The 13,805-nt window shown below is 31.5% G+C and overlaps 1 pseudogene across 1 annotated transcript in view; it reads right to left on the bottom strand.

Annotated features, from left to right (window-relative positions):
- Positions 1-5,000: 5,000 nt before the first annotated feature.
- The window catches only part of LOC149253420 (putative LRR receptor-like serine/threonine-protein kinase At5g48740), a 54,575-nt pseudogene continuing 45,770 nt past the window's right edge, over positions 5,001-13,805 (bottom strand). The window contains exons 2-5 of the transcript XR_016265471.1: positions 5,905-6,040; positions 5,752-5,808; positions 5,449-5,638; positions 5,001-5,214 (exon numbers count right to left, since the gene is read on the bottom strand). The product of XR_016265471.1 is annotated as a putative LRR receptor-like serine/threonine-protein kinase At5g48740 (transcript). The remainder of the gene's footprint in view (positions 5,215-5,448; positions 5,639-5,751; positions 5,809-5,904; positions 6,041-13,805) is intronic.

Below are 13,805 nucleotides of genomic sequence, written 5' to 3' on the forward strand. Positions count from 1 at the left end.
ATTTTTGGAGGAAAAAAACTAATTTTTTTATTACATTTTTAATTGATCTAGTTTACTCAAGTATAGAACAAATTATTTTAACTATTATTTAATTATTTTTCTTAGAACACCCTATGCTTGTTGATATAGATTTGGGTCGAGTGATTCCTTGAATGATCTTATGTTGGATGGTTTGATTTTACCTAATGATTTTTTCTTTACCTAGCCAAGACAATATCTTAATTTACAATTAACTATTTTAGTGTGTATCTATAATCATGTTGTACATAAGCTTTAAAAGCATAGCATAATGAAAGGCTAATTTTCATGATGTTTTAAGATTGAATAATTAATTAATATTGCAATGACATTAATATTCAATACTTTGAGTAAATTCTCTATTGCTAACTCTCATCCATTAAAATGCACAATGACGTAAAATATATAGGGATATTTTATTCCAAGAGAGTGCATTTCCAATTATGATGGGAAACACATTAATAAAATAACAAAAGTTAGAAATAATACAAAACATTTAAGAAAAAGTTATAGCTGTATGGAGGATTAGTTAAGGAATAAGAACAAATCTTTGAAGGGAGTCTCAATAATCTAGAAAGATCTGGTAAGGCTTACCCTTTTGTTGGTAAAAGTTACGAAAATGAATACGATCAAAATAGATGAAAATTTTTGGATAAGATAATCATTAAGATGATCCAAGAATTTCATATTTTTGAGTCCTTTAATTGAATCTCTTTATCATCCTAGATCCATCTAACTCCGGATCCATCATGCACCGAGAGGGATCAAATCTTCCGAGCTGCAAACTTTCTTTTTGGAGTGTGGAATTTGAGGAAAGGTTTGCACCTCGAGGGATTTGATCCCTCGATCTATGCGATTCCACTTGAGGGAAACAATGACACATTTTTAGATTATCATTATTATGTATATGTTTGAGCTAAACTTCATACTTTGAAAATTACATTATGTTTTCTATGTTTGACATGACTATATCATTCTCTTCTTTAATTTTGATTTTGTTGCTTGTCTTGAATGGTTTGTACATATTCACTTGGATGCTTTGAGTGGTTTGTGTGTTTCTGCGTTTGGATTTGGATGGTAATGTTGTGAATGTTACAATTGTTGTGTTATATTTTTATAAGTGTATGTAATTGTCGGTTCGTAATTAGTTGGTGATGAAGAAGAGAGACAATCTTGTCAATATTTTTCAAGACGATTGATACTGCACATATATTTCATTTAATTTTAGGTATCACAACTTTTGACAATTAATAATTCTTAATAGTGTCACTCCACGCATTGTTAAATATATTTTGAAGAGTAATTCTAATAATTTACTGCTTCAAGATCACTCTTGAAACCATTTCTTTCATTGCTAATGTTTGAAATAATTTATTTCTTTCAAAATATTTTGATGATTTTATTATTATTATTCTTCTTATTATTATGATTATTATTATCTTTAGTTTGTTTTGTAAAAGCCAAGAAATAATACAATTTTGATTTTTTTTAAATGAGTGGTCAAATTTACAAAATCTTTACATTATTTGTTAGTTTTTCCATCGTTTCATATCGATTATATGAAAATGATAGTTGATATTGTAAACCATTCAAATCTGTAACTCGAACTCTTGTAGTCAACATCATACCTTGTCTCTCTTGCTCTCAAATATTAATAGGTTGAATTACTATAACACAAAAATCAATGCAAATTGTCTATCATCTTTTTATGCTTACACCGAAATCAATGCACATTGTTAATCCAACCACTTTAAGTTAATGTACCATCATACATTGAGTTACATCAAATCAAAAACCATCATTTACACTGAAATCAATGCATCTAATGCAACAATTAAATAAGATTAGAAAACATCTACACTGAAATCATTGAATCTAATGCAAGCAATCAAATAAGGCTAGAAATCAACATCTACACTAAAATAAATGCATCTAGTGCAAGCAATTAAAAAAGATTAGAAATCAACATCTACACTGAAATCAATGCATCTAGTGCAAGCAATCAAATATGATTAGAAATCAACATCTACACTAAAATCAATGCATCTAGTGTAAGCAATCAAATAGGATTAGAAATCACCATCTACATTGAAATCAATGCATCTAGTGCAAGCAATCAAATAGGATTAGAAATCAAAATCTACACCGAAATCAATGCATCTAGTGCAAGTAATCAAATAGATTCAATTAGAATTCACCATCTACATCGAAATCAATGCATATAGTGCAAGAAATCAAATAGAATTAAAAATCAACATCTACACTGAAATCAATGTATTTAGTGCAAGCAATCAAATAGAATTAGAAAACATCTACACTGAAATCAATGCATCTAGTGCAAGCAATCAAATAGGATTAGAAATCAACATCTACACTGAAATCAATGCATCTAGTGCAAGAAATCAAATATCATTAGAAATCAACACCTACGTTGAAATTAATGCATCTAGTGCAAGCAATAAAATAGGATTAGAAATCACCATCTACACCGCAATCAATGCATCTAGTGCAAGAATTCTTCTTCCCTATCTCCCCCCTCCATCTATATCTATATCTCCCTCCATCTCTCCTTCTTTGTCTCTCTATCTCACCCCCCCTCCCCAAACACACATGCTTTCTCCCTCCATATCTATCTATCTCTCCCTTTCTCTATCTCTCTCTTCTTCCCTCTCTTCACCTTTCATATATATCTATCTCTATTTGTCTCTCTATATCACCCCAAAAACATACACACTCTTTCTCCATATTTATCTGTCTCTCCTTCCATCTTCCTCTCCCTCTCTCTCTTTCTTCCCCTTCCCTCCCTCTCTCCCCGCTTCTATCTCTCTTCCCTCTTGCTCTCCTCTCTCCCTCTTTCTCCATATCCCTTGTTACTCCCCCTCTCTCACTCCACCTTTCTCTCTCTGTGTCTTTCTTCTTACCTCCCTCCTTCTCTCCCTTCCTCTCCCCTTCTCTCTCTCACATCCAAGCTCTCTTCCTTTCCCTCTCTCCCTTTCTCTCCTCCCTCCCTCTATCTCTCCCCTGTTATCTCTTTGCCTTTGTCTCTCTCTCTCTCTCCATTCCAACGTTGTCACTGTCTCTCCCCCCTCTTCTCTCTATCTCTCCTTTATCTCTCTATCTCACCCCAAACATATACACTAAACTCACTAGAATGAAAAAAAAAGGAAAAATTAAATAATAAAAAAATGTCACTAAACTCAAAACAAAAATAATATTTATATGCCCAGCATTATTAATAAAATTTTGACCCGACAAAAAATTATTGAAAAATAATCAGTGATCTTTTTGTGAAATCTCCCTTCTTTAAAGAGAGCTAAGTTGAAATTTTAAAATTTATTGATTTTAAAATTAACTAAGGTAGAAAATTGACACAGTGGTAAAATGACTTGAGAATTGATTTAGATCATAAATCGAAAGCTACCCATTGCTTTTTATTTTTTTTATTTTTGCTTTATGAAGTTCAGGATAGCCAGAAGCAACATGACTTTTCAAGAAAAAGAACATCCATCTATTTTTTGTTTTTGTTTTATGAAATTCATTGATGGCTAAAGCAAAAATGACTTTTCAAGAAAAGGACCATCTATCTATATAGTTGATTCACCCTATTGGATTTGATTACGAAGAATTTTGAAAATTTATAAAAAAAAAAAAATTAAAAGATATATTTTTGAGACATGTTTCAAAGATAATTATATCAAAATTCATTTTTCATAAAGATATATTTTTTTTAATATTATTTATTAAAAAACTCACAGAACGTGTGATGTTGGTGACATATTTATATAAAAGAAAAAGCATTTTTCCTTTCAAGTATGGAATGGGTTAATGAACAAATAATAAAACTGAATTCTATGCTTGGCTATTATTTTTGAAATGTAGACTTATCATAAAATTGATAAAGTACCAATTTTAAAAAGAAAGCTTTGTTATTTAACTTTCATCTGTTTACAGAGAATTCAAAATGACAAATTCTCTATGGAGGCCCAGCATTATATAGGTAAAGGGACTTTATTAAGGTCAAATATGAATTAATAATTTTAGAATTATGCGTCTCATTTGATTGATCTTCAGATTACGGATTAGGTTTCAGTGCAAAAGTTCTATAATGGTTTGGATAAGTGTTTTTTATTAATAACATAGTTAAATGGGTAGTTTTCCTCTGTAATTATTAATGTGGTTGATATAATCTTATCCGCTTATATCAATTACATTGGAAAATGTGATTGTATATATATTTCATATACCCCGATAGACATTTATCAATCACATAATAATAAATAAGATAAGATGGAAAATGTGGATTTAGTGTACTATAAATTAGTTTCAATATCTATTATCATCAGTTTTTCTTTTTCGTGTGAAAATAAGCAGTGTCTACCTGACATGTAAATATATAATCTGATTTCTGGCACTGAAATATTCAATATACTACTTGCCTTGCTTCTTTGAAATAAACGATCGTTGTACTATAATAATAGTACATAATATTCATCGAATGGAAGCACCAGGTGAAGTTTAAATATGGTATAACCAGTTATCATTCTCGTTAAAATGTGGTTCAAGTGTTTTGTTCGCCATTTCATCCAATCCGTATCTGCAACAACCTGCGAACACTTATCTTCCTACGTTTGGAATGTTGGAGCTGTTTTCGCTCCACTCCATACCTTCGCGTTTATTCGAAATTGCGCTACCTGCCACAAAATCCTCATTTTGGATGCCAATATCCTCTGCAATGGAAATGGAATCCTTATCCTCATCTCTGAGAGCCTCTTTGAGTTCTGCCACTATCTCAACCACACTCGGCCTACAAGACGGCACAGCTTGAACACATCTCAGGGCTACTTTGGCAACACAAGTCATGGATTTCATGTCGTAACTTCCACCCAACCTCTTGTCTATGATTTCTATTATTTTGCCACCATTTTCATCCATCTCTACTAGATACGGTGTCACCTGTAAATATGTCACGCCAATACTTATTGTTAGCAACCACCAGAAGATACCGTACGAACTATTCTATGGATAAAGTTTATAGTTGGATGAGTGATGATAAGATTCATTACCCATCGAACAATGTTTACTTTTTCTTCAGCCAGTTTTATATCTATGGGTGCTCGCCCGCATATGATCTCTAACAAAACTACTCCAAAACTATACACGTCACTCTTCTCCGTCAACATTTGAGTGTTGAAATATCTGTAAAAACTCGGTAGAAAGAATTAGCTGACAATTAAGGTCAAAAAAGGTCATCAAGATATCAGAATATTCTAGAGAGGTGTTGAAAAAAGGTTTTCAAAATTTCAAAATATTCTCTATGCTAGAGAGGTTGAGTTCATAAGATTTCCAAAATAGTTCAAAATCTACCCACTCAAATCTCAATAATATATTAATTTTTTTAATATGAAATATTAAAAAAAAAATTACACATACTCTGGATCCAGGTATCCAAACGTTCCTTTCACTGCGGTGGTAATGTGAGTAGCCTCCCCATCAATAGCCATCCTTGAAAGACCGAAATCAGCCAATTTTCCATTCAAATTGCTGTCTAAAAGTATGTTGGCGGTCTTGATGTCCCTGTGAATTATCTTTGGGGAGGAACCCACGTGCAGGTATTCCAGGCCTTCACATACAAATCGCAGGTCGATCCCATGAGATATATGGTTACTACTATTGTGTTATTGTTTAGAACATACGTATGTACCATACACCAAAATAATGAAGAGAATTAGTTACCCTGCGCTGCATCTAAAGCTATTTTCAGCCTTCTATTCCAACTTAGTTTGGAATTTTCTGCGATGGGACCTGGAAAAAAATACAAGAACCAAATGCGTGTTAGTTACCTTGGCCTAATATTTAAAGTACCAAAAAAAAGACATATTTTCCAGCAATATTTACCCTGAAGCTGGTCTCTCAAGCACCCCCCTGACATGTATTCGTAGATCAACATCACTTCTTTGGTTTCGTTACAATAACCCAACAAAGATACCAGGTTCCTATGGTTGATTTTAGAAAGAAGATCCACCTGATCACGGGAAAAATATATATACATATGTAAATATTCAGGGTGCAGAAAATTTCTTAGATTGAATACAAATTGGTCCGTATTACAAGGTATCTCTGAGAATTACCTCATTCAAGAACTCCTTAATTCCTTGTCGTGAAAACAACAACATGTCCTTGTGGCAATTTGCCGAGAAACACCGATCCAAATCCACCTCGTCCGATCTCCCGGCTAAAGCTGCGTGTGGCTGCTATCATCTCATTTAGAGTGAAGGCACGGGATTTTGTTGGAATTGGCACCATAATGATTGAAGAGTCTGCAAATCATTCATGTAAAGTACAGTTACACGATGGTATTTCGTTTCTAGGGTACAGCCCCACTCTGTATCATATTCTAATATGTCTAATATTCACCTTGGCATAGTAAAATTTTGGTCCCTTTTTAGCCCCAGTTGTTTTAGTGGCTGCACCCTCGTCTTTTCTCTCGACTATTACAACAATAACACTTACTATCATCAGGAGCGTTAGAATTCCGCTCACAGCTCCAAGGACAGCCTTCCATTTATTCTCGTTTGAATGATGCTGAAGACATTGCCTTCCACTTATTCTTGTTTGAATAAGGTACGGGTTTCCTGAGTAACTACAACACAAAAGAAAATATTTTTCGTCTTGCGCTTAGATGATAATGATTAATTATAATTTGAAACGAAAGCCTAAATTGGGTATGAGTATAGAATAGAAAATGATTACTCAAATTTCAACGAATAGTTGATGAATATAAAATTGATAGGATTACTTGAGCTTCAGTGAACAATCGAAGAAGAGCTTCGCTGGAATTACACCGCTGAAATTATTGTTTTTAATATTCCTGTGAAAATACAATTTTGATTCCATAAAACAAAATTAAATTTTATATAACTTCAAATAAAATTTAAAAAATAAAGTAAATTTTCAATAAAATAAATAAATTAAAAAATGAGATACTTACAATTCTTTAAGGTTTTTAAATTTAGATAACCATTCAAGAGTGCCACTCAGGTTGTTGTTTTGTAAATATCTGCATGAAAGTCATAATAGTTTGCTATTTTATAAAAATTCCACATTAATTTGATGACATAATTATCAATACATAGATAAATACTATGAAAATGATTAAATATCTAATATAATATTTAATTATATTAATTTAATTTTTTTATAAGATTTTATATAATAAGATAGAATATATATATTCCCAACTACTTATTACATACCATTAACAATATGTTTAGATATTTCAATCCTATTTTCAAATTACAAAACAAATTTTGTATGCTGGAGAAAAAATAACTTGAAAACATTTAAACTTTTAAGGATTTTCAAAATAGATATCCACACAAAATTAAAAATTATATTAAATAAAAAACAAAGTAAATGTTCATAACTACTTAGTACATACTATTTAACAATATTTTTATACATCTATTTTCCAATTACACAACAAATTTTGAATGATTGAGAAAAAATAACTTGAATACACTTAAAGTTTTAAGGATTTTCAGAACAGATATCCAATCAAAAGTACCATTCAGTTCGTTATGTTTAACATATCCGCTCCTCAATTAAATTAAATTAAATTAAATTTTCGTTTTATGAAAATGCATCGCGACTTTAAGAAACTCAGAAAATGAAATTTCTTTTCAAAAGAAACTTACAGGCGCTCCAACTTGGTTAAATTGGTGAAATTTGGCATGGGTCCCTTGAAATAGTTATTGTCCAGTGACCTGTTCATTTCAAAGCCAACACATAAATGCCGCGCGGATAGTTACTGCTTTCATGCGATATTCAAAAAGGCAAAGCATGACCCTTACGAGTCACGACTGTATAAAATACTGCAAAGAGAATTATCACTTGATATGATATCCAAAGGCAAAGTATGATCCGTGAAAAAGCCGAATCGAGTTTTATGTTTCCATGTAGGAGACTAACAATCAATCAGTTCTTTACACTTGTACTGAGCAGTCATATTAAATAAAAATAAATTAAATGTATTGTAAATGTTCACTGGAATTAATCCTCATAAACTTAAAACAATTATCTTAAAATACATTTTCAAAATTAAAAAGTCATTATAAAAAACGGAAGGAGGATCGAATTTTGGTTACACATTAACTAATGCGGTTAACTGTGCAATTTCGTTAGGCACCGTCCCTGTAAGTTTCCTTCCGGATAAAACGCTGACAACCAGAGTAAGAGTATTATCGTAACATGTTATCATGTGATTTAGGCTGTAAACAAATCGAAAAATTAAACTTACATTTCAGAAATTCTGTTGGGCAAAGTAGTCTCATCACAGCCAATTCCATTCCACGGTATCATATAGCAAGCAGTGAGCAAATTTGAAGGGTAAATCTTAATTTCATTTAGAAGGGCACATATTTAGGTCGCACTTTTAGAATGAAAAACATAATAAAAAAAAGCAATTCAATTGACAATAGTAAATTATTTTCAAATTTCTTTTTATTTTTTCACAAACAAAAAAATACTACTATGTCAAAGGTTGCATTAGTGAATGAATTACTCTTACACGTATGATTGAGAAATGTAACCACATAAGATCATATTGCACAGGCTTTGAACTCGGCCACAATTGAACCAACTATAGGGACAAAATCATAGTTGGGAAACTGCATATGAGTACAAAAAATAAACATATATACATAATTACATCTTAATGAAATTGAAATAAAAATAAAAATACGAAGAAACAAAAATACTTATATTAAAAGTATATGGAAGGTCTCATTTATAAAATTAAAAATAAATTCTAGCTTATATAGGAAGTATCAGTGTAATTCTAGCTTATAAACTTCAAATTTGACCAAATCACTATTCTATTGTCTATTAGAACTCTTTTGGAAAGCTGAGACTTCCAATATTTGCACATCTCAAATTATTGGAACTACAGTCCCTATACTTGGCCGCAAAATTGTTCTAAGATAGCTTTTTCTTTCAGCTATAAAATTTTGACAGTTGTGGTCCTCCAGCTTAACATATCTTGTGCAATATCCTGCAATAATTACATTCAATATGTGTTAGAAAAACTTCACATACAAACTTGAAAAATATGGTTATGGTTTCATTTACAAAAGGAAAATGGTATATAACTAAAAAAATTCACTTACCAAAATGGTTCATTCAAGTGCTCGATGGAGTAAGACAATGATGGTAATAAACACTGAAACTTACTAGTTCTTTCAATCTATTTTTATAGTGGAAGAGGTTTTCGAGTTTTTATCTCTTTCCATTCATCATAAATAGCATTCCAATCTACCTCATTTAGAGCATGAGGTGCACTGAAAGAGATAAACATTAACATATCCAATGTTTTTAAAGAAAGCCTTAATCTATCCTCATTTTTTATCTGATTTAATTTTGAAAAACCTCTTTCACAAACTGCTGTACTAGCCGGAATAACAAGAATTGCTTGCCATAGCTGCATTAAGCATGGAAATCCTTCAAACCATTCAATTTCACCTCCACATAGATCCCATGCTCCAAACATATGCTTCTTTGGGTAAGATTTTTACATAGTACATATAAATTCATCCATTTCACCCATACATTTAATGTTGTCCACAAAAAGCAAGCCTCCAGCACTAAATTTTTCACATAAACATGTCAACCATCTTCTTGTTTGAGAGTCTCTGTCATCCATATCCTCATAATAATTACGAGGACTAAAAAACTTAGCTGCATTAAAAATAGGTAAATCTGTGAACCTTGCATTTAGAGAGTCAATCACCTTCATTACAAAAGCCTTTCCCAGCGTAATGCAATCATCTAGTGTCCCTGATCTTTGTGACTTTGGCAAACTCTCAAACCTTAATTCATGTACATGTACTATACCTATGCAATCTGCAAACTCAAGAGTTCCCTGTTGTGTTTTATTTAAGAAGGATGATGTATGCATTGCACCTGCCCCAAATGTGCCTTTTAGAAATCGTTTATGAAGCAAGCTAATAGTGATATCCAAAGTTGTTCCAATAGATGTAATGTCAACATGATCCTCTTGAAACTTTTGATTCAGCTTATTTAATTCAATAAGCACATCTGCAAGTAAGTGGATGCAAAATTGAACTTGAAATATTGTAGCCATCTCATACATTTTTTTCTCCACTAACTCCCAGTCCCTTAACAAAGCAGGCATGAGCTTAACGAGTCTTTCCATGACTTTTCCTCTAGAAAGCCATATAATATGATGAATTTGTAACACTTCTAGCTTTGTGATTTGAAATGACTCCAGTAGCTCTTTCAATTCTCCATGTCTTTTAGTAGATTTCCCTAACCATGAATAGATCTTGTTTGCAAACTTATCAATAGCTTGCAACTCTTCAAAATAAGATGAAGCAGCATTAGCTGCTAATGCTTCTCGATGAGCTATACAGTGGATATCTACTAAATGAGGGGCATGTCGACGAAGCTTAGTAGATAAACCTTCACGAATACCCCTCATGGATGATGCTCCATCAGATCCAAGTCCAACTAACTTTGTCGTGGATAGATTCATGTCTGCTAAAAGAGATGTCACAGCATCATACATAGACTGTGATGTTCCATCCCTAATTTGTAGCAATTGTATGAATTTTGTAGCACATGGACCTCTTCCTTCATTGGTCAAATATGTAATATAAATAATCAAATGTTGCACCATAGTCCGATCAGTGCTTTCATCAACTAAAAGTGAGTAATATGGACTTTGGAAAATCTCATCTTTTAATTTTTTCCAATATACCTCCTTAGCAGCTTCTAGAAAGTCTTTTCCAGATGTTGTATTTGTATATGCTGAGTATTCATCTGTTAGAGGCATGTGAGGAGTGTTTTTATACCTATTCAAGTCACAAATTGGCTTATATACTTCCAAAGGTAAATCATGTATTGCAACAAAATATATGTTCTCAATAACTGATATAATTCTCTCTTTTTGAGCATCAACCATTAGTTTTACATGTTTTGTAATTGGAAGAGTACTCCGTTTACTCTCTTCCTCTACAAGTTGCAAAGAAAATTTATGAGCATCTGATGTTGCATGGATGTTTAAAGCACTAACTTGAAGGGTTGTGCTTCCATCTTTAGCAAATGGAGTTTCCCTTTTAAATTTTACACACCATGAACATTTTATCCTTTCAACACCATTAAAATCTTTTATAGCATAAGCCCATGGAAATCTCAACTTCCATTTGGACTTGAATGTTCTTTTGTACCTCTTGGATGTTGGTTCCTCTTCAAGAAGTTCTGCACTATCTGATTCATGGTCCTCATCCACATGATCATATACTTCATTTTTAGAAATATGTGGTTGATTAGAACATTGAGAGATACCAAATGCATTAGAAAGTGAAAGTTGTTTCAGATCCTTTTTGGGGCGACCAAGAGGTAGCATTTTATACCTATAGTCAACAAAACAAGAAATATAAAAATATAAATTAATATAAAAAAACATATTTTTATTTGAAAATAAGACAATATACAACAAAATTCATATGAAAACTAATGAAAAGCAACAAATAGATCTCACACACATAGGTCTGTTGATCATTGAAAATTAAAATTAACATTGATCTTCATGGAAGGTTATGCACATTGCTATCACCAAAATGAAATTTCTTCTATAACAAGGAATATCTCAAATATTTTTTTAGTAATTGTAATGTAGAAGGCATCATGATTCACAAGGACAACAATCACAAAAAAGGGGATGCACAAAGCATACAAGCAGTTGGCAGTTCGAGTGGGGCAAGTCTATGCAGCATGTGTCATGTATGGATACTTCTTGAGAAGAGTTCACAAACACTTCCAACTAGAGAAGAGCATTAAGATGCTTCCTTTTGTCTCAAATGAAGAAAGTGATTCTCAGCAGTTGAATTACACCCACCCAGAATTAGAAGGTAGAAATTAGCAAGAAAATTCAGCTGTACAAGGTGGTGTGGCTGGATAATAAATAATGAATAAAAATCGTACACGATTATCTCCCAACACTGCTAACACCAGATGATTAGGATAGCCATGAATATTAACATGCATGGTTCCATGATTGTTATGTATGTTAACAACTACACATGGTTGAGAGTGGAGGTGGGCAACTAGAATTCCAAATTTCAATGCTCAACAACTGTACATTTCAATGTCATGGTTCTAATTACATCACACATAAAATTATAGACATGCATGTGTGTACATTTCAATTTTATGGTTCTAATTACATCTGAAATAAAATTACAAACATGAAAGAGTGCGCATTTCAACTGTTTCAAATACTCTTATTGTGTGTTTTGCTTTAGGAAAATAAAAACAACAAATGCCTCTATCTCTCTCTTTCAGTTGTTACATGCCTTTATTAGTGGAATATTTTTCTTCATCTATTTATCCTTCTTTTATACAGTAAAAAAAATACATTGAACAATGTACATATGTTTCAAATCATTCCATTGCATCTCAAGTCAATTGGCTATAATAAACATAATATTGACTAGCCGACACATATAAACATATTATCACATGACATTGTAAAGCCATCACTCATTCTATCTTATTTATTATTATTGTCCTATATGGAATTATATCTATTGTTTTTTGTATGTTGGATTTCTCTATAATAAATAAACATTATTCATTTCACTATTGCAAACATGTGATATTAGACGTCTCTAGGATTAAAATATAGGTAGATATACTTTGATCAATGTCATTATTGTATAGGGATTTAAACAATACTTTGATTGATTGAATAACTTCCAATTTTTTTATCCTTCAAAATGCTTGTTTATATTTTTGTAAAAATAAATAAAGTGAATGAACAATAATCAATTCACTCATGAGTGTGAGTTTTTTCTAGTGTAATTAAATTGCTTTGTATATCATGACCAAAAACTTGTGTTTCTACTCTAAAATATAGCATTTTAAATTTCTTTGTTTAATTTAAAAAGATATAAAAAAATTATTTTCTTACTTCTTGATTTATAAAATTCAAATCCATATTACATTTGGTAAAAAAGATGATTGACATATTGAAAAATAAAAATAAAAAACAAAAAAAATTGTTGTTAAATCTTTTCCACTTACATCTTATTATTCTCTTTTTACTCATTATTCTTCTATGTTCATTTCATTAACTAAACTTTTATGTTCAAAATAAGTTATTATGAGAGACAATTGATTGTAAATCACTTTACCCTTAACTTTATTGGCAATGAAATTGATAATATTTCAATTTTTATTCCCCTTAAACATCTTATATTGTGCTATTATTAAATCAATCTATGTATCACTTTGGTCTAGCTTCATGAATTAGAGTTTGGGATACATAATTCATTTGGGATACAATGTTAATGAAATTGATAATCTTTCAATGTTTGGTCCCTTTAAATCTCTTATATTGCGCTATTATTAAATCAATCAATGTATCGCTTTGGTCCTTGTTCACCAATTAGAATTTAGGATATTCTGTTTTAGAGCATACATTCATAGTCATAACAAATGTATGAGCAAAATTAATGGCCACTCATTTGAAATTATTATTAATTCTTATAAACTGAATAAATTAAGCTTAATTGCAACTAGGATAGTTATTCGGACGTATAAAAATGATAACAGAACGCGAACGCAATAGAAGCTCTGAGGAATCGAAGAAGGGTGTTGTATTTTATAGAAGACAAGGGATTAAAGACAGTGGGTTGTATTCATAAGCGAGGCAGATTTGGAAAACTGTGGGCTGTATTTCTAATTTTTATAATTGATGAGGCGGTTTC

This window comes from Pinus tabuliformis, chromosome 7 (assembly GCF_031772625.1).
Source record: "Pinus tabuliformis cultivar Carrire ecotype Pingquan chromosome 7, CPIR1, whole genome shotgun sequence".
In the NCBI taxonomy this organism is placed as follows: domain Eukaryota; kingdom Viridiplantae; phylum Streptophyta; class Pinopsida; order Pinales; family Pinaceae; genus Pinus; species Pinus tabuliformis.